Here is a 21,433-nt window from a genome sequence, read left to right on the forward strand (position 1 = left end):
AATGAAGATGTGAAGACTAATATGAAAGAAAGATGTGAAGACTAATATGAAATGAAGATGTGAAGACTAATATGAAATGAGGATGTGAAGACTAATATGAAATGAGGATGTGAAGACTAATATGAAATGAAGATGTGAAAAATGAGGATGTGAAGACTAATATGAAATGAAGATGTGAAAAATGAGGATGTGAAGACTAATATCAATTCAATTCGTTTAACTGAAAGCGTTTCTTGTACTATTGCTTTCTTGGATAGACAAACATACATCCTAAAGTGAATTTTTTTAAATTAAAAAAAGTCTGAAGCATGGAGATTGTCAAAATTTCGAGTTCGAATTTTTTAACAATTAATAGGTTTGTTTCTATAAATCTTATATAAAAAAGTGATGAAAAAAGCTGAATGTATTAAATATTTCCATTTCCTGCTCTTGTATGAGACATCAAAATAATTTGGTGTAATATTTTTTTTTGAAATTGTGTGCATTAGAAACTATTTAATCTCATTATACCCTGCTACTCAGTTTATGAAAGCAATAATGTGAAATATTTCAAAGTCAGATAAAATCCATGGCAACTTCCTCGACCAATTCTTTTCTGCAACTCTTAGCCGCAGAATAAGCTTTCAGACTCGGAACATGATCACGGAAGAGATTTCAGACCAAGCACAGTTTTCCTTGTAACTGTAACGGAATTCAGCATGACGTAATAAATTCTGAATTCCATTACGAAGCTGTCTGGCAAGGACAGCCGCTGTTTTGTCACGTCATACGTTTGTGCACTGCGTTTAGTCTTCTCCGACATTTAAATTCATAAAAGAGGCATCACAGTGGTGTGCTCCATTCCCCTTAATTACATGCGTGTACTTCTGAGAACTAATGGGGGTATAATGCAACCCACGAAGGAGAGTTTCGAGAAGTAGGGACTATGAAAAGTTCAGGGGACTAAGGATATCTCGTGTCACGTGGAATATTAATGGAAGCATTTTATCTACAAGAAGATTCTTGAACCTGTGAGGAGTTTTGTATTTAAACCATACGATTCAAAATGCAAAGTTATACATAATATATAAAATGGTTTTCTTCTAGCCATATTTCGAATTAATTTTGTTAGCAAAAATATAATGAAAATCATTGATTCAATAATTTTATTAATAATGCTGAATTTCAGTGTCAAAGGCAATCAACAAGTCTGAAAAGGACTATTTTAATTAAAGGCCTACATATATGCACACAAATATGAAATAAAATATGTAATTAGTAAAGATGTTAAAAATTTTTTAGTGTATTTATATAAATTTCTAATTTTGACATTTTATTTAATTAATACTAAGCATTATTGTTATATTAATACAATTTTTAAAAACTTAATTATTCCTAAAATAATTATTAATTTAATTATTAATTATTCCTAAAATAAAATAAGTCTAACAATAAATTAGTAAAAATTATTGTGTATTGGAACTTTGATTATACTTCTTCTTTGCATATCATTTTACAGAAGTTCCTTGAGTATCATATAAAACCTATTCGAGTACTTTAATATCAGATTCAATGGTTACTGATAATAAGGAACAAAATTTAGTGATAATTTGGCGACTCAGGCAACAAAAATGGTGGTTCTGGAGCATGTATGAAATATTACTTTGTTAAAAATCAGATTTGCAAGGCTCCTGAGGAACCCCGTATGATGTTATGGACTGCCAGAAGACTAAAAAGTGAAATGCTTGCATGAAGAAAGTATCTTTTCCTGGATTGAAGTTCGCAGAGTGAGGAAGAAGTTGCAATCACCAAGTGCTATCATTGTCTGTAATGTCTGCAAATTAAGATTTTTCGTGCACAAGGCCATGTTTTTCTTTATCCGTGCTTATACTTTCAGCAATATGCCTGGTATATACCATTATTTACAATTATACAATCAGTTGGCATTCTTTAACCGTTCACATGAGCGATTTTCCAAAAAAATAATATTTGAGTCATCTAAATCTACTTAAAAGATTTCAAGAAGAAGAAATGATTCCAATAGTAGATAATTAAATGAAATATTTGTGATTGTTATTCATTAACATGAAGTTCAATTTTGAGAAAGTCTCATTTCAATTATGAAACGCATCATTCAAAAATCAATTTATACATACATTGGTCTGCAGGATACCCGATTTCAATTTGTCATGATATTACGATTTGAAATTATAAAATGAAAGTTGAATATTTATCATTATTGAGATATTAAAATTTTTATTTCTTTAAGTTTTTATAAATGAATTTTCACTTTTATTTTCATGTCGTATGAAGATATAAAGTCGACTGAATATTAACTTATATAAAGTAACTTTTAAAAAAATATTAATTGCTTTATTAAAATAATCGATGTATTATATTTAAATGGTATTAGGATCAATTGTGTAAGAAGTGCAAATGTAAGAAGGTTCCATAGCTATTGAACAATCAATGATATCTTGGATTTTATTTAAAATTAAATCTTCATAGATTATATCTGAAATAAATGGATTTATAACTTTCCTGAGTTAAACTAAAGAATCTTTTCTCAAATTTGTATAATATTTTTTATCTTTTTATTAAAAGGTTTGAATCCAAATCTTAATGTATTATTTGTTGAGCATTCTGAAAAAAATTCAGATTCAGCGACTGTAAATAATGCAATTAATCGAAAAAAATCTATTGAATTTAAGGAAAGAAATTAATTTATACTAAAATCGATTAAATGTAGTGCGCCATTAATTTTACCTGAAAGCTATTTTCAGAGAGAAAAAAACGAAAATCATTAATTATGGACAATATTGAAACGAGCAAAATAATTCTGAACTTATACGTAAAATCAAATAAATTTAGTACATCTTTAAACGTTTGATATAAAAATGTTATAAACAATTCTATTTTAAACTACTCGAATAATAAAATTAAAGGTTTTTTCAATACTCATTGTAGATATTTTTCATTGGTTACTTTATATCCATATAATTTTTTAATCCAAAAATTAATACGAAACATGAAATATAGATTTATTTTCTACGAAAGTTAAATGTAGACTTTATAATATACAAATACTGATGTTCGAAGTGAATATCTTCATCAAATATCCATACAAATTGAAATTTTTACTAAAATATTTTGAAAATAAAATTTTCTAGCTTTATCACTATACTTGACAAAGAACATTTTTTAAAATGTCTTTAAATGTTCAAAGATTTAAAAAAAAATAAGTTTATTTTCTTTCTAGGACTGCAAAATATATTTCTTCTAGTCAATACTTGTAATAAATACAAACTAAGAGCAAGGAAAACTCATGCATAGAACTGGAGCTTCTTCAGTTTTTTTCAATGTCTAAATAATATTACTAATTTATTTAATGTTCCATGCAATATTTAAATCCAATATTAATGTGACACAGTTCTCTTGAATTATTTCAATATTCAGGCAAAAATTGTAGGAAAATATGGTATATCCCCCTTCATAGATTTCTCCATTAGTGTTCACTTTAGCACACATTTTAGCAACTTTGTAAGTGTGGTAACGAGGTTGTAATTTAGATTTGCTATCTAGAAATTTAAGTCTCAAAATTACTCAATTTAAGCAGTGTAAAAAAGTTTTCAATTCAGAATGAAGCAGGGTTCACACAAGGTTAATCATTGAGCGCAATGGAAGGCCGCGCCGACTTCAGTAGAGACAATCAGTGTCCCGTTGGGACTCGATGATTTTCCTGAGGTAGGCGTGACTTTCCATTGCACGCAATAGTTAACCTCATGTGAACGCTGCTTAACCCTTAACTGGGGCGTACGGTCTGTGAGACCGCTAGCGATATTTTTCGGTCACCACTATTCTCTATTTTTAGCTCAATTAAATGAATTGATCCTGCAGCTCCTGTTTTGTGACCTTCAATACACGTGTACATTTTCAACCGATTTCCACGAATGCTTTTTAAAATAATTCAGTTATTTCTTTGAACGCGGTCTCTAAGACCGCACCTCCCAGTCAGTGTCCCAGTAATAAACAAGGTTTAGCAGATGGCGCTAAAACTTGGGTCCCGAAATATCACCCAGTTTACTGATCCTATTATGAAGCAGTGTTCCAGACACTTTTAAATGAAGCAGAAAGTGATTTTAGTTATAAGGATAATTGTACAGAAGAGTTTTTCGATGGAAATTCGCATTCAACTGATTCTGATATGCATGTTCAAACACAATTCATTTTTCCAGTTTTAATGTATTTTGAAAAATTTCTAAAGTATATTAATATACTAATATATATATATAAATACAGAATTTTTAAGTTGATTTTCATATTAGTTCTTAAATTGTATGTTTATAATGTCCTAGAAAACCGAGCTATGAAAGTCACACAATCCGATAAAAAAGGGCTAATTTTACCCATTGTCAAATTTTTATTTTTTTATTTTTCATATAATTGGTGAATTTTACATTATATTGTCTTCAATATATATCTTCATATACTGTAAAAATAAGTATAATTTAAAAAGCAAAAAGTAATATGATTTTTCAAGAATATTATTTATTGCAACATGTAATTTGGGAAGAAAATGTATGCTCCAAAGCATTTACTTTTTCAATGATAATATATTTTGAAGAATTTCTAAAGCATATCTATATATGAAGGAAAATATCTGCAAAATATATTGGGAGTTTTTTATACTAATACATTCATTAGAAGATTTCATTTGAGTGTAAATGAAATGCGGTCTCATGGACCCCATCTCCCCGGTTAAGCCCTAATATTTCACCTCCCTAGTTAAGGGTTAAGAAGACCTCAATTCTAGTTTTTCTAGTCCACAGAAGAAATGTATTCTATAAAATGCGAAATTACAAACGCCATTGCTATAAACATGAAGATAAATTAATGAAAAAGAAATGCAGCAAAAATTACTATAAGTGCGTCCGCTCGGAACTTTTATCATTATAACACAACATGGTTAATTGCTCAGTAAGGTAATTGTTTCACAGTAAGCACTATAAACAAAACTGTTCTTCTGTAAGAGTTTTGAAAGAAGAAAGTTGTCATAAATACGGTTACAAGATTTTCAGAAACGAGTTTTAAATGATTATCTTCTAGTCAAAAATATTTCCAGACATAAAAATGTGAAAATAAAACTGAAATTAGAGGATAGTTAAATATGAATTAAAGTACATTAAAAGAGATGCATTATTAATTTTTTCACGCACATAAATATATACAATGCGTTCTTTTTTTAATTTTATTTTAATGAATTTTTCATTCTTCATTCAAAATTGTGTATTTCTTACTTTCTCGCATACGTAGTATAGAGAAAGTATAGTAATCTCCAAAAAATTCGAACTCGAGATTTTGATGCATCGCCTTATTTCGGACTTCCTAATTCGGAAAACACATTTGTGGAAAATGTCCATCTCGTTATCTGTCTGTTTGTGACAAAGACAACTCAAAAATAGCTTTGAGCTAGACATATGAAATTTGGTATACGGTCTTTACACCAAATTTGCAGATTTCTATCAAATTATGAGTAAAATCTGTTCAGACAAAGTTCGTCTGTCCAGCTGTTTGAGATGAGGAATGATATTATATATTAATATCATCGAAAAGTCACCCAAAACAATATAAAATTTTAAATAAAGTGTTTCTACATTAAATTTTAAAATTCGATAATAAAGTGCATTAAATCACCACTATGAATATCTGCACATTAAGTATAATATCTGTACATAGATTTGTCTGGAGAAAGCAAGCATACATATGCACAAACGCTTCATTTTATAAGAATAAATCATTAAAAATACAAATAAAATGTAAGAATAATAATAATAAATAAGCATTGGACACATAAATAATTCGTCCTAAATAATAGAAATTTAAGAGAAAACACAAAGTTCAGGAGCATTCTTAGACCCATTTTATTTGTCGTGAACATCTGTTAAATTATATTGAATTGCTGTAAAGTGAAAAAAACTGAAAAACTATGTTACAATGCTTGATTTCAAAAAGATTATCAACACAAAGGATTGAAGGTATGACAATAAACCAAATGTTTGCCATTATAATGAAATATATTTGCATACTTCATAAATTATCCTTCCGTTAATATCTAGAGTTAAAAGTAATACGCTTTATATTTGTTACTGAATCGCCAATTTTTTTTAGTTTTCTATTCACGGAAAAATATTATTTTGTGAATGTAAAGAAAATACAATTTTTTCCTCATTGGGTTTTGAAAATATATAACTTTAAAAATAATAAATGCTTAATACATTTGAGATAATCAGAGTTACATTAAAGACATTGCTTACCTGGAACTATTATCATGTATGTTGAAAACAGTTTAACAAACATAGGCAATAATTTCAACATATTAATATGTAATGTTATTATGCAATAACTTTACATGTAATATTATTGCATAATATATATGGAACATATATACATGTAACATTATTTGGGTTGAAGCAGAATGCAGGTTCGAAGACGTCGAAGAGACATGTTATTTTTAATTTCGTTTTATTCTCTCTCGGGAGGCAAGCATGGTTATTTACAAGAAGGCGCAGGCGGCACAAAAGCAGAAGTAGGAAAAGAGACAAAAGGGGCGAAACAAATTATCACGTGTCTTATACAACATGAGATTTCCGGCAACGCGCTAATCGAATACACGTGTTGACCTTGAAAAGGGCAAAGGAAGTATCACTTTCACTTGATACGTACCACTGATGGCGCATTATTTTTACGAAGGAATTAATTAAACCGAAATTGGAATTAGATCAGGAAATAAGAGAATATTTTACTATGGACGAAATTAAGTTCAAGTTTTGGAAATTAATTTGAATTAAATTAAGAGTTTAAAATATCATTACATATATTTCCTAATATATATATATTCCATATGTAACATTATAGCATATGCATCATCGTCTGTTGTCTTTAGAGATTTGTACTGGATAAGAAAAATAAAATGTAATAAAAATTTGTATGTATTAAAAATATAGAACGGTTTCTTTTTTTATGAAATATTGTTAGTTTCCATTGTTATAATATTATTTCCTAAAATAAAATTAAAAAAGTTCAATGATTATTTCGCTTTATACTGTATTATTTGAACTACAATATCATTGAACATACATTTAATATTATTTATTCAAAGCCATTATTTAGTAAACTTCAACACTAAGTAATCAAAATAATCAAGATGTGTGTAAACTGCTACTGCGCCTTAAGGAACACTTACTCAACCTCTGAAGCACTCTAAACAAGCTTTGATCTCGATGTGATGCATCGTTTCCATTAAGGATTATGTTCTTTTTTTCCCCTCATCTTCTCTCCATTCAGAGAGCTCTTTTAACTTCTACACATCTGGCAGTTTAATTACACAGAGGCATTTCATTTAGAAGCTTTTCGCTAACTTTTGCTGCACATTCTTTCGAGATATTTTTTGCCTACGCATTAAAAAAGAACATTTTAATCATTAAGAAAGAACATTAAGACAAGATAACTCATTATGTGGAATAACACTTCAAACATTTTCGCATTTTATATAGATATTCAGAAGGTTGATGTAAGTATTTTGTGGTCTCATGAAATGTGCATTATAAAACCCCCTTTTTTAATAATTTTTTAAAATTTGTTTCATATTTCAACATTGTTTTAACTTAATCAATTTGCTATTGATAAATTTCTGATTAATTTTCCGTTTGGTATTTTTTTTTTTTTTTTTTTGGAAATATGTATTTTTTCATATGCATTACTGATGGGATTATGTTCTTGACTGATGGAATTATATTATTGGAATGATTATCCCAAATTTTAATTCATGGCTTTCTTAGCTGTGAATGAAAACATGGTATTATTGAATATTGTGCATTGCTTATAGTTGAAACAAGAATAATAACTATTAAAAAATATCAGAAAATGTTATTTCACAGGATTTTTTAAGTAAAATATAATATAATCAACATATTACAATGTAATTTAATTCAGAAATTCACACTCAAAAATAAATGTGAACACACATTTTAATCTTAATATTTTACAATTCAAACATTTTTTTTTTTTTTTTTTTTTTTTTTTTTACTTTTTACAAACTTATTCATTTGACAACTGGGCTAAAAGTATTTAATCATCAACCGGATTACTACTTCCTCTCCAAGTTGTTCTAGATAATTTCCAAGTCTGCCAGGTCGGCCACAATAATTATATGTAAATTAGTTGAATGCCGTGAATTATAAATATTACAGTCCATATAATAAGATTTAGTAATTAATACTTTTCCTTCATTACATTATGCCAGACATAAATATTAACAAGCGACAATTCTTACAGTCCAAGAGAAAATTTTGTGTTTAAAGGAAACCAAATTTTCATTCACCCTGGCTAGGGTTGAATCTTAAGATATCCTAATTCGATTTTTTTTTAAATTTCACGAAAACAAAAAAAATTTTACAATCAAAAAATTGCTAACATCTTTTTATGAAAAACACGTCAAAACATGATTTGACATTTTTATCTTATTCTCACGAAATGCTCAATAATATTTTTCTCTTACCTTCATATTAACCCCCCCCCCCAGGGGCACCTCAAAATGAGGATGAGAAGCTTCCCAAAGGGGGTTGGTTCTTGCCACTTTTATGGGTACACGAGAAGGTCGGAAGGAACGCTGGATAAAGAAATCAAACTGCATTATAGAAAGTTTTTGTCAATTGATTTGATGTAGAAATTTGATTTGATATCAATCATAATCACAAGATAACGTTCCAAAATCCATTGATTGAAATCATTGAATTTATTAATGCATGTACATGCATGCGAAAGTACACACAGACAGTCAGCCAACAGTTTGAAGAATTTGATTAAAAAATATTTTTATTTTAGATGCTAAAATAATGTATCAACTTTTATTTACCTAGCTCTTTAGGCTTGGTAGTTATCTATATGTAATTGTGTTCTGTACTAAAACAGTTAAACAGACAAACTTCGTTTGATTGGATTTCAGTTAAAACCTGATAGAAATCTCCAAATCAAGTATAAGCTATGATTTGGTAATTCCATAAGCTAAATTTTATTCCTCAAGCTCTAAGTATTCTTAAGCTATGATATAAACAGACAGACAGAAATGATATCAAAAATGTGTTTTTTGGACTCCATACCTCTTGTATTAACAAGCGGAAGTGGTCTCTCCAAACTTTTCTGGCATACTTTCTAATAAACTTGTCATGCCAGAGAAAGCCTTGCATAGCATCAGTTTGCAATGCGACGTAATATTAATATTAGGCGTAAATTTAATAATTTTAGAGAATCTATCGAGTCATCCTTGGCGAGTTATTTGGCGATGAATTGCTGGCATTCGTTAATAGTTACAAAAGTCGAATTTACGTTGAAACGCGTTTTTATCAATCGATTGAAACAATAAATTTGACACAACATTATGCTTGTTGTCATAAAATTCCTTACCAAATTCGATATATTTAAGCCCTTGTGTTTTTAAGTTATCGGATTTTCATGTTTCTGGAAGTATTTTTAGACAGATAGTCACCCCAATTTAGGTTCACAATTTGACAGGTGTCTAACTATAGATATTAAATCTATGTACTGAATTTTATCTATCTAGCTCCCCTCGTTTTGTCATTATCGTGTTAACTTATATTCGAACGGCCAAACAGATGGATTTCCTCTGAACAAATTTTACTCAGAATTCGATAGAAATTTGCAAATTTGGCGTAAGGACCGTATACCAAATTTCAATTGTCCAGTTCAGGGTGTGTTTATGCTATCTTTGTCACAATTAGACAGGTAGACATTTTTCCAAAAGTGTGTTTTTCTAACTCAGGTATGTCAAAAACGTGGAGATTCGTCAAAATCTCGTTTTCGAATTTTTTGACGATTACTATACTTTCGTATATACGAATACGAGAAAGTAAAAATATCTAAATGAATGAAATAGTAAATAATGAATCCGCATTGCAGAAACTATCTACTGCTCTTATGATGCCTAAATTACAAAAAAGAAACCATCACGTAGGCTATATCCACGGCAAGAAAGTCTGTCACTAGCCAACAGTTTCTGGAAGAACGTGGAAATGGCCTCTTAAATTCACGCTTATAGGAGCCCCGTAAATCCTTTCTCCAGTTCTGCTTTATATCAAGAAGACATAACCCACGATACTCGTAAATAAAAGACCTTCCTCCAACACTTCTGGCAGATAAGAACTGCGTATATTTCAAACGGCTGCTGGATCATCGAAAGGAAAATAATACGAGGAGAGTAAGCGACGGTTATTTATACGCCCATATTTCAAATGGGCCTTTGTTTATCTTTCCTCGGAGGAAAAATTCCTCCTCGGTTGACAGCGAAGGACTAACAAGTATTTAGTTCGGCTTTTGCCATGGATCGGGATGGATTTGGATTGGAGATAAAACAAAGAAGTTAATGAATACTTTGAAACTTTGGTTGTAAACATTTGGTTGGAAACACAGCAAAACGTATCGATTGCTGCAGCTTTCTTTTTTATAGTAAGCATTTTTTTAGTTCCTAAAATAAGGATACTGTAATAGTTACGTATTCGGGCAAGAAATGTTCATGTATTATCATGTTTTACATTTCTCACATTCAAAAAACACGTTCTTCTAAGTTTGCATGTCTGTCTTTGAAAATGGTAAATCAAACGTTATTAGCTAGACAAATGGAAATTGGCATGTTGTCTTGATAAAAATCTTAAGTAAAAAAAAACAAAAAAAACTGTAGTTATCTTTAGTTAGTAACTGTGAAACAGGGGCATTCATAGAAAGTCTATCATATGCATGTAAACAAGACTATTGAATATATCTAAAGAATTAGGTTATTAAGCCAAAGATTAGGTGATTAGCCCAAAGTTTTCATTACCATATATAAATTTCATTATCATATATCATATAAATTGTAAATTTCTGTTACATTTTGGGGCAAAAAGTAGGCAGCCTGTTCATATCTTTAACTGTGTATATGTGAATTCAAAAATTAGTAAGGTGATGACATTAAAATTTATATGCGCAAAGCAATTCTTGTGAATTTTTAAAATGTTGCAGAAAGTATTTAAAAACAACTGCTTATCAATAACAAAAGTTTAAGTGAAATAAAATGCTTAAACAAAGTAGATTATCTGCAATAATTCAATCACGCTCTGGGAAACTATCCGTTTTGCTTAGTCAACATCACGTCGATCAGTTTAGAGTATTAAGCCTTAATAATTCTAATTTAACAATTACAGACTTTATTGAACAAATTCTTATACAAAAAAACTTTAAAAACTGTGTGGAACTAACTCATGGACTTTGCAAAATGATAATGCTTCTTTCCACAGTACTATTTTTATTCGTAAATTTTTGATAAAATGCATCATATAAGGCTCAAAAGCTTTCCCTATTCTCCTGATATGGCGCCATGCGAATTGTTCTTTTGTACATGGTCGAAGTTAGCATTCTTCACTTTTTTAAAATCTTAATCAGATAAAAAAGAAAATCCGCTTAGAATTCTGAAGAGCTTTAATAGAAATGATTTTAAGATATATTATGATTTGAAAAACGCTAGCCAGAAGTGCATTGCAGCCAGAAGAGATTACTTTATAATACAGGCAATAAATATTGGGAAATAAATTGATACCTCTTATATTATGCTACCATTTAGGATGCCTTTTTCTATTCACAATATATAAAGATTTGGGTTGGAATACGCTAATGCAAACAAGCAAGCTACTATAAAAAAAAACCATACTAAACAGAATGGAATCAATGAAAAAGCAAATTTATTTTCTTCCATTTGAATCAAATTATAACAAATGGGAATTCAGATCTTTCACTTTTTTTTAAATATGAACATTTTAATTTACAGATTTATTGCTTATTAATTTTTAAAACTTTTTTCAATCAAACATAATTAACTAATTAATAACATAAGAATTAATAATTAATTAATAATAGTTCTAAACTTTAACTTGAGATGAAACATATTAACACTTCCACTAGTAATCCGGCCCAAAAGGCGATATAAATTCTATTCTAGGAGGCCAGTTTGTGTTTCAAACCAGAGTAGCAGGATGTAACATGAGCTATCACCAAGGATGCTCTCGCTTTATATCCTGAATAGGGATTGCAATACCGGTATACCGGGATACCAAATACCGGTATTTTCAGCCATTTGTATAATTTTGTAATACCGATATTCACGTCTAAATACCATTTTTTCGGTATTTATTAGAAATTTTTTAAATTGTCTCCACTATATGTTCAGAGATCGCCAAGATAGCAAAATAGTACGTTTTTGTTTTTATGTCTTCCTAACGGGCGAAATTAATATGCTAATTAATGGCTTAATTAATAGCTTAAATATAAGTTAGCGAAACATAGATTATCCCTGAAAGAAGATATTGCATATAGGGATTCCAATATCGGATCAAAATTTCAATACCGGTATTCGGTATTTTTTAAATCTTAATACCGAGATACCGGTTTTAATACCGGTATTAGAAATTTTAGAAAAAGAAAGAATACACAGGTGTTTCTCGGTTTTATTTTCCTGTTTTATTAGAGAGTATAAATATCACAAAAATAATTTGTAACTTATAAATTATAACAGCATATAAAGAATCACAAAAAAGTAAAAAAAACATCTTATTTATTTAAATCGCAAAAAAAAGTGTAAATATCACTATTTAGTCTGTGGTACTATTGCAAATTTTTCAAATGTGATCTTAAAAAACATAATGCATCAATTTTATTGTCATTAATCCTGAGAAGTAACTTTGTGTAAAAATTACCAGCTGTCGAAAACGATCTTTCGGCATCTACGTTAATTGGTGCATAGTACTGATGGTGATGAGCGATATACAAGTATTTAATTCTATATTCCTCATCTTAAAATAAATCGATTTCCCGTCGGATGGTTTGAGATATAGCTGATTTCTGTATTCTATTTTGGTTCGTTGAAATTCTTTTATTTATAGCTAATTCTAATTTTTGTTCAGGAGACAACTCCTTTTCACTATCGACATCAGTGTCATCATGATCTTCGATAACTAAACCGAATTCTTCTGAATGTGGATAGGTTTGTGGGTAAAAAAATTTTAAAAAAATTACTATAAACTTAATCAAATTTGAATTGGTTATTTTCTTTTCTTCTTTTTCATTTTCAATTTTAAAATCATCATAATTATGTAAATACTTTAAGACATTTTCTATTGCGGTATGTCTTTCTTCTGCGCGATTTTTCAATGCAATTTATAATTCTTCAGATAGTGAAGTGTGCTGTTCTTTCACTGACTGCAATATGAAATTTATTGTTGCATTAGCTGTTAATAAATTAGAATCTCTCCGACATAATGCCTCAATTGTCAGTTTTATTGGAAGTAGAGCTGATATATTTCTCGATATTAAGTTGAATTCACTATCTGAAAACTTTTGGGTTGGATTTCTCAGTTTCAAAAATCATTCCATCATTAGGAGTAAACTATGCCAACGTGTTTTAGAATCTAATATTAACATATATTCTGTTTTATTTTCAGTTAGTATATATTTTAGTAATATGACATTTTTTATAGGGGAATGTTTAAATATCTCAACGATTTTTCGAACTTATAAATTATAGAAAGCGATTCTTGATGGGTCAATATCTGTTCTTCATTAGCAATATGTTCTTCAACAATTACATTGTCATTATCTTCATTGTCAATATCACTCTCGCTCTTATTCTCTTCAAAGTTGGAATCCGAAGTTTCTATATCCACAGTATTTGGATTCTTCTGTTCTTTATTTTTTTGGTATAATACATCTATTATTCCTAACTGAATTCCATGTGCTTAGAAAAATTTCTGATTTGCACCGATCAACTTTCCAACTTTTTTCATAACTGTTGCTCCATCAGTCGTTATGGTTACAATATCTTCTTTCAGGGGTAATCCATGTTTCGTTCACTTAGATTTAAGCAATTAATTAAGCCATTAATTAGCTAATTAATTTCTCTCGTTAGGGAGACATAAAAAGAAAAACGTATACTACTTTGCTATGTTGACGATCCCTGAGCATATAGTGAAGACAATTTTAAAAATTTCTAGTAAATACCGAAAAAACATATTTAAACTTGTGAATACCGGTATTACAAAATTGTACAAATGGCTCAAAATACCGGTATTCGGTATCCGGGTATACCGGTATTGCAACCCCTAGTTGTATCCATAACGACTGATGGAACAAGAGTTATGGAAAAAGTTGGAAAGTTGATTGGTGCAAATCAGCAATTGTGCTAAGCACATAGAATTGAATTACGAGTAATAGATAAATTATACCAAAAAAATAAAGAACAGAAAAAGCCAAATACTGTAGATATAGAATCTTTGGATTCCAACTTTGAAGAGAATAAGAGCGAGAGTGATATTGACAATGAAGATAATGACAATGTCATTTTTGAAGAAGATGTTGCTAATGAGGAACAAATATTGACCCATCAAGAATTGCTTCATATAATTTATAAAGTTTGAAAAATTATTAAGATATTTAAACGTACTCTTATAAAAATGATATATTACTAAAATATATACTAACTGAAAAGAAAACAGAATTTATGATAATATTAGATTCTAAAACACGTTGGCATAGTTTACTCCTAATGATGGAATGATTTTTGAAACTGAGGAATACAATCCAAAAAGTTTTCAGATAGTGAATTCAACTTAATATCGAGAAATATATCAGCTCTACTTCCAATAAAACTGACTATTGAGGCATTATGTCGGAGAGATTCTAATTTATTAACAGCTAATGTAACAATAAATTTCATGTTGCAGTCACTGAAAGAACAGCACACATCAGTATCTGAAGAATTATATATTACATTGAAAAATCGCACAGAAGAAAGACATATCAAAGTAGAAAATGTCTTATGGTATTTACATAATTATAATGATTTTTAAAATGAAAATGAATAAGAAGAAAAAAAAACAACAATTCAAATCTGATTAAGTTTAGAGGAAATTTTCTTAACATTTTTTACCCACAAACCTATCCACATTCAGAAGAATTCGGTTCAGTTATCGAAGATTCTGATGACACTAATGCCGATAGTGAAAAGGAATTGTCTCTTGAAAAAATAATTAGCGATAAATTAAAAAAAATGTCAACGAACCAAAATACAATACAGAAATCAGCTATATCCAAATCCATCCGACGTGAAATCGATTTATTTTAAAATGAAGGATTTAGAGGTAAATACTTGGAAAAAGTATATCGCGCATTGCTAACAGTACCACCAGCTAGCGTAGATGCCGAAAGAGCGTTTTCGACAGCTGGTAATTTTTACACAAAATTACTTTTCGGGCTTAATGACAGTACAGTTGATGCATTATATTTTTTAAGATCACATTTCAAAAATTTGTAATAGTACCACAGACTGAATAGTGATATTTACACCTTTTTGTGATTTAAATAAATAAGATGTTCCTTTACTTTTTTGTGATTCTTTATATACTGTTATAATTTATAAGTTACAAATTATTTTTGTGACATTTACACTCTCTTATAAAACTGGCAAATAAAACAAAGAAACACCTGTGTTTTCTTTCTTTTTCTAAAATTTCTAAACCGGTATTAAGATCTAAAAAATACCGAATACCGGTATTGAAATTTTGGTCCGATATTGCAATCCCTAATCCTGCACGCCTCGTTTGAAACAGAATCCTGTTGGGCCGGCTCAGAACTGAAAGGGTTAATGCAGTAATCCCCGGAAAAAGAAAGGTAAGGTCATTGTATGATTTTAAAATCTGTTTATAAACCAGATCAGCCAACAATTTTATGAAATTAAGTTTAGGTAAATAAATTGAAATATTTAAGAAATATATACACTCTTGTAGCTAGCGAAATTATTTGAATATTTACGTAGGTAAGAAACAAGGATTTGTAATAGTGGTAATATTTTGCACAACATTATTACAAGCTTGAAGTATTTAAACTATTTCAATGTAGTCGCCAGTTTCGGTACGGATTTCTTCTATCCATATGAAAATTCTAGAACACGTAAAGAAGTGTCATTTCTTTTGTTGACTCGGATGAAGTTGTTTATCGTTTTCAATATTTATAGAATTGTTTGGCATTAAATAACAAGTAATTTCGGTTTTTTTATTCAACATTTAAATCACAATCACAAGAATTAAATTCTGAAAAAAAAATTCTAACTCCAAGCTTAAAAAAATAATCTCGTGTTAGCCATTAAGTGCTTCAAATATTCTAAAAGAGGTATGCAATTTCATCCGCACTATAAAAAAAAGTTGGTATTGCTTTAGGTATTGTTTGAAACATCTACTTCGGGTTTCGATATTATTTGAAAGAAATTGTACAAAAATTCATTGAAGACTCAATATATTAAAAGTTTATACAAGTAGATCAGATAATAATAATGTAATCTGTCATAATATGATTCCTTCTATTTAATTGACAGCACTAATTTGCATGCGCATCAGTTATATTCTGAATTTTTTCTCATGTAATTATAAATTGCGGAACTTCCTTACCTTACTTAAGTAATTTTAAAATCGCTTGATAATTTCAACCTATTCCGCTTACATTATTAATTTCATATATAATTATTAATAAGTCTATGTAAAAGTTTATCAAGTTAGACAGCAAGTAAATCTTTATGATGGATTCTGTTCCCTTATGTTGAATATGGAACTATTTCAAACTTTAAACTCTGAAATTATAAACCTTGGCTTTCAGTTTCGTTACTGAAGCGTAAAGTATTAATCAGTTCATTAAATAACGATTTTGAATGTTTATGTATATCTATATTGATGAATTTAGATAAATAACTTTTAAATTTACTTTATTGAGCAAACCGCCTTTCAGACACGTATAATATGTTAAATGTTGTATATTATATAAAGGAGTTACAAGACAGTTGTGTAAGTGCTATTGTAGATTGCCTCTTTAAAATATTTTGATTTTGTTAAAGAAGTTTCTGCATAAATATAATTATTTTTTGACGTTTTATTATAACAATCATCATAAAAAATTTGATTTTAGCAATGTTATATTCTTTAATACAACATTTAAATTTTGCATATAGTAAATTTAGCTCCTCACAGGCGATTGTTTTTGATCCTAAATAAAAATCAAATTATATCACGAATCGGATGATCGAATAGATAAAGGAGTTTAATAATCAATTAAGTTTTAAGAGCAGATATATATTAAAATGAAGAAATGAAATTCTATTAGTATAACGGTAAGGAATTTACATAGCCCTTAAGCAATACTAAAATTCTGTTGGTAGGAAAGCATTTGCGCCTCTGCTAGGAAAAGATTAATCATTTATATATATATATATTAAGAACATACTTATTGAAAACACTCACCCAGGAGTCTTGATTAAACAGATAATCAATCGCAATAAAATTTATGCCATTATTAATTACTTGTTTATAATAAAAGTGTTAAGAATAATTTCTACTTTCTAAAAAAGTACTTAATATAATAAAAATAATTCAAATGAGATAATAATGGCAGAAACTGACTGATTTGAAGTCTTATCTTCCCTTTGAGGTCCTAAAGTCTCATTGACTCCTAGAGTTTTTGCATACCTGTTTTGCAGACTCACAGATTGTCACTAAATTAGCACTGCATTGCATAAAAATTCTTAGCGTATTTCACGCGCATCTCCCTATGTATACATAATTTATTTAATGTTCGTAGTATGCTTAATTGTTTGTATATTTATAGTTTTAATTGACAATAAAAAAAGTTTTTATGATTTTCAAAAAATGAAAACGTTTCCTTGATTTTTTGTTTCCATTTCAGGAGATGCTAGAATAAAATAAAAAGTTATGTCATTGAGATTTCAATATTTATTGCCGGACGTTAAAAAAAATAAACTAAAAGAATAGTTGAATTTCTATTATTTGGCACTGCACCATTCGGATCATTTTTACGTTCTGGTGCTTTTGGATGGAACAATGGGAAACTTTACAATGAAAAGAAGTCATCCAGTGACCTTATGTTTAAGTAAAAAATAGTATCAGATATATACAATTAATAAAATCAATGTGCTAATATATTCATACTAAACACACAAATTCAACCTATGTCTTTTAATGTTTTGAAAACTTAGATAGTTACTATCTAACATTAAGGGTTTTATCCCTGATGCAGAGACTCGGGAGTTCTAGAATTCTGAGGTATCTAAACTCAAATTGTATGAGTAATAAGAATGTTAAAACTTATAATGGTAATTGCTTTGTTTCCATAATAAAAAAGAAAAATATTTTAGATGAAATATTTTTTTATATAAAATAGCTATATTTAAAAACACGATATGTATTACTTTTACAAAATACATGATGGTTATTTTATCTTTTATAATAAGTGAATGTTTCAACCATTAAACATTTTTCTGTTAAATCTTTTAATGAATTTAAGGAGTTCAAATCTATTGAAAAAATTGTCCGGAGAAAAAATCGTATAGCAAAAATAGTTATAAAACCATTAAGCAATTTTATTTGAAAAAAATCTTTTTTAAATCTTAAAGAAATAGACGATGTAGGATAATGAAAAGATCCATCTCAGAAAAATTCCTCCTGAATTTCTCAAAGCAATAAAAAATAAAGTCTAAGAAAAAATTTTAAAAAATAGTGTTTATTTTCTTGCTTGAAGTATACCAAAGATTATAAAACGTCGGGAAGAAATTTTACACTAAATTGCACTGTAACACTCATACCCTTGCCAAAGCTTAAAATTAAAGCTCTTTTTAGAACATACATTCCATAGTGTTTGTGATAGAAAAACAGGGAAATATTTTTGTTCCTGAGTATTATTTTACATTCCCTTAGAGAACTATGCAAATTCTCAATCATTTCTGCTTGTGGAAGTGTATTATGTTATTTTTAATGTAAACATTCGAGATTTTCCTGAATTTTTCTATATCTTACGTAGAAAATAAAAGAAACTAGATAAGCTCAACGAAGCTTCCAGAATATTTAAAAAATACAGGATAAGTATATATTGTGATACTTTCTTTTTGTCCCGAAAGAAAACCAATGTTCGATTTAGAAATAAAGTAGCAACAGTGTAGTTTTGTTCTATATTCGAAGCATTTCATCCGGTTATTGATTTTTAAGGAGATCATCTTATCATAATGCATTTTGAGACGCATTTAAATAATGTATGCACGGCTGAATGATAAAATCCGTGTATTTCCTTATAAACAATGTAATTCCTTGTCGAAGCAACTGAAGGAATCGATTAAAATGTGTCCTTTTTAGAAGGTTGTACTTTCTTGATTAATTCAATGGAATTTTAAGGAACTGGAAAATATTGGATTGAAAATCTTTCTTGTATTCTTTAATCTAAAACAAAAACAATCAGCAATTCCATTAAAAAAGAAAAAGACGAGTGAAAATTTTAGAAAATAAAAAAAATAATCAATATTTGAGTAAAGTATTGATGAATACCAATCTAAAACAATAAACTAAACATTTTTGTATGGAATTCATAGAAGAATGAATTAGATAAAGTTGAAAGCTCAAACAAACTAAAAATAGCAATTAGAAATTAGGACAGGAAATACCTGATTGATAAGTTGGAAGACAATGTAATTGGATTGGCAGCTTATAATTTAAATAGCTTACATTTTTGTCTGTGAGCAGGAAAGGGGGCAGAATCTCAAGTTCTATATCTGATAGCCAAAAGAATTGTTAGAATCTCCATTTCTCCTCAAAATATTTCCGACAGCAGGTGTTTTTGCAAATGATCGCCGATCAATGTAACCCCATTATAAAGAATGCATAACTAAAAAGGGATAATGATTGTAAGTAATTGCTGCGCACTCAGTTCTTAGTTTTCTATAATGCCAAATAAAAATGTTTTCACACAGTATTTAGTTGAAATTGTCTAGTATGCCCACCTCATTCAAATAATGTATGCATTATAAATTCTCTGTATACTTTTTATACTTTTTGCATCCTCTAATAATACCAAATTTGGCATATTAAATTTTCAAATATCTTATATACAGTTAAATAATTAAAAGTGTTATTATTTGAATTGTGTTTTGAATTTTAATGACATATTCCATTATTTTGTGCTAAATTAGCAGTGAATGTAAAATGCATTTAAAATTCCGGAACTTTTGAATGGTCTAATATACCCATCTTGTTCGGAAAATATTATTGATTCTGACATGAATTTATATTTTATGCTTCCTCTCATAACATATCAAATTGGGAAAACTAAATTTTCAAATATCCTATATAGAAAACCCAGTTAAATAATTAAAATTGTTCTTCCTTGAGTTGAATTTTGAATTTTAATGACATATTCCATTATTTAGCATTTAATTAACTGTATATTAACAGTGTGGGCGAAAATTACCCACCATAATGGAAGATTCTCATTTTCTTATTTGGGGTAACCTTTGGTGCAGGTCAAATACTATTTATAGAAATATGCGCATCAGTTATGGAACGGTCGCTACTCAAATTTAACATGTGGAGTAATTTGCTTTCTAATAGAAACTGTATATGTATAGAACATCAATGGATTTAATACATGTCTTTCTTTGCCGTCATTGATGAAAAAAAGAGAAAAAAATTAGAAGATGAAATGTAACGTAAGCAAAAAGGTTTCATGAAATGATCAATATGAATATCAATAAAAAAATGTATTACTACACAAACATTAATTACTTAATGAATCCATATCGCTGATAATTCGTAATTAGTGTCTCACAGTTCCAAATATCAGCAATAAATTTGCATGTAAAATCATCTCAGCTTCACAAGTTAAACTGCAAAAAGTGTAGAATCTTTTGAGGATCCTACAATTTCAAATTTATCCCGATACTAGATATTGTTTACCGCAAAATGAATATCAATTTTCACAAGTCTTGGTAAATGCCTTCACATTCACGATTGCTTGTTTTGCATTAGAAGGTGAAATAATTTACGGTGAATCAAGACAATCAATTCATTTAATAAGCTGCACTAATTTAAAAGAATTACACTTATTTAACAGTTTTGAAAACCTGTTTTCTCACTATTTAAGGGTATTTAAAAAATTCATTTGTTTATAATGTCTTTGATCTTTTTCGATAAAGATCAGTTTTGAAAATCGTTTTTACTCAATCCTTACTTAAAAATGTAAAACATAAACAAAATATAGAATCTGATCACTCTTAAACTCGATTCAGAACTTCAGAACGTTCTTTCCGTTATTTCAGAATGTTCATCTCCTTTATAGTTATACATCAAAGTCAAAAGCCAAAATATTACAAGCGTTATGAATGAAACTTGCGGTTATTCTCAATACACGGAGTTTGAGTCGTATAATTGATGTCAAACCTAAATTCGTAAGGATAATCCCATAAAATACAAATTATTCTTGACAACATTATCTCTGAAATCGATTAATCGACGGCCCCTTAGGGAAATGC

Source organism: Argiope bruennichi, chromosome 9 (genome assembly GCF_947563725.1).
Source record: "Argiope bruennichi chromosome 9, qqArgBrue1.1, whole genome shotgun sequence".
Classification (NCBI taxonomy): domain Eukaryota; kingdom Metazoa; phylum Arthropoda; class Arachnida; order Araneae; family Araneidae; genus Argiope; species Argiope bruennichi.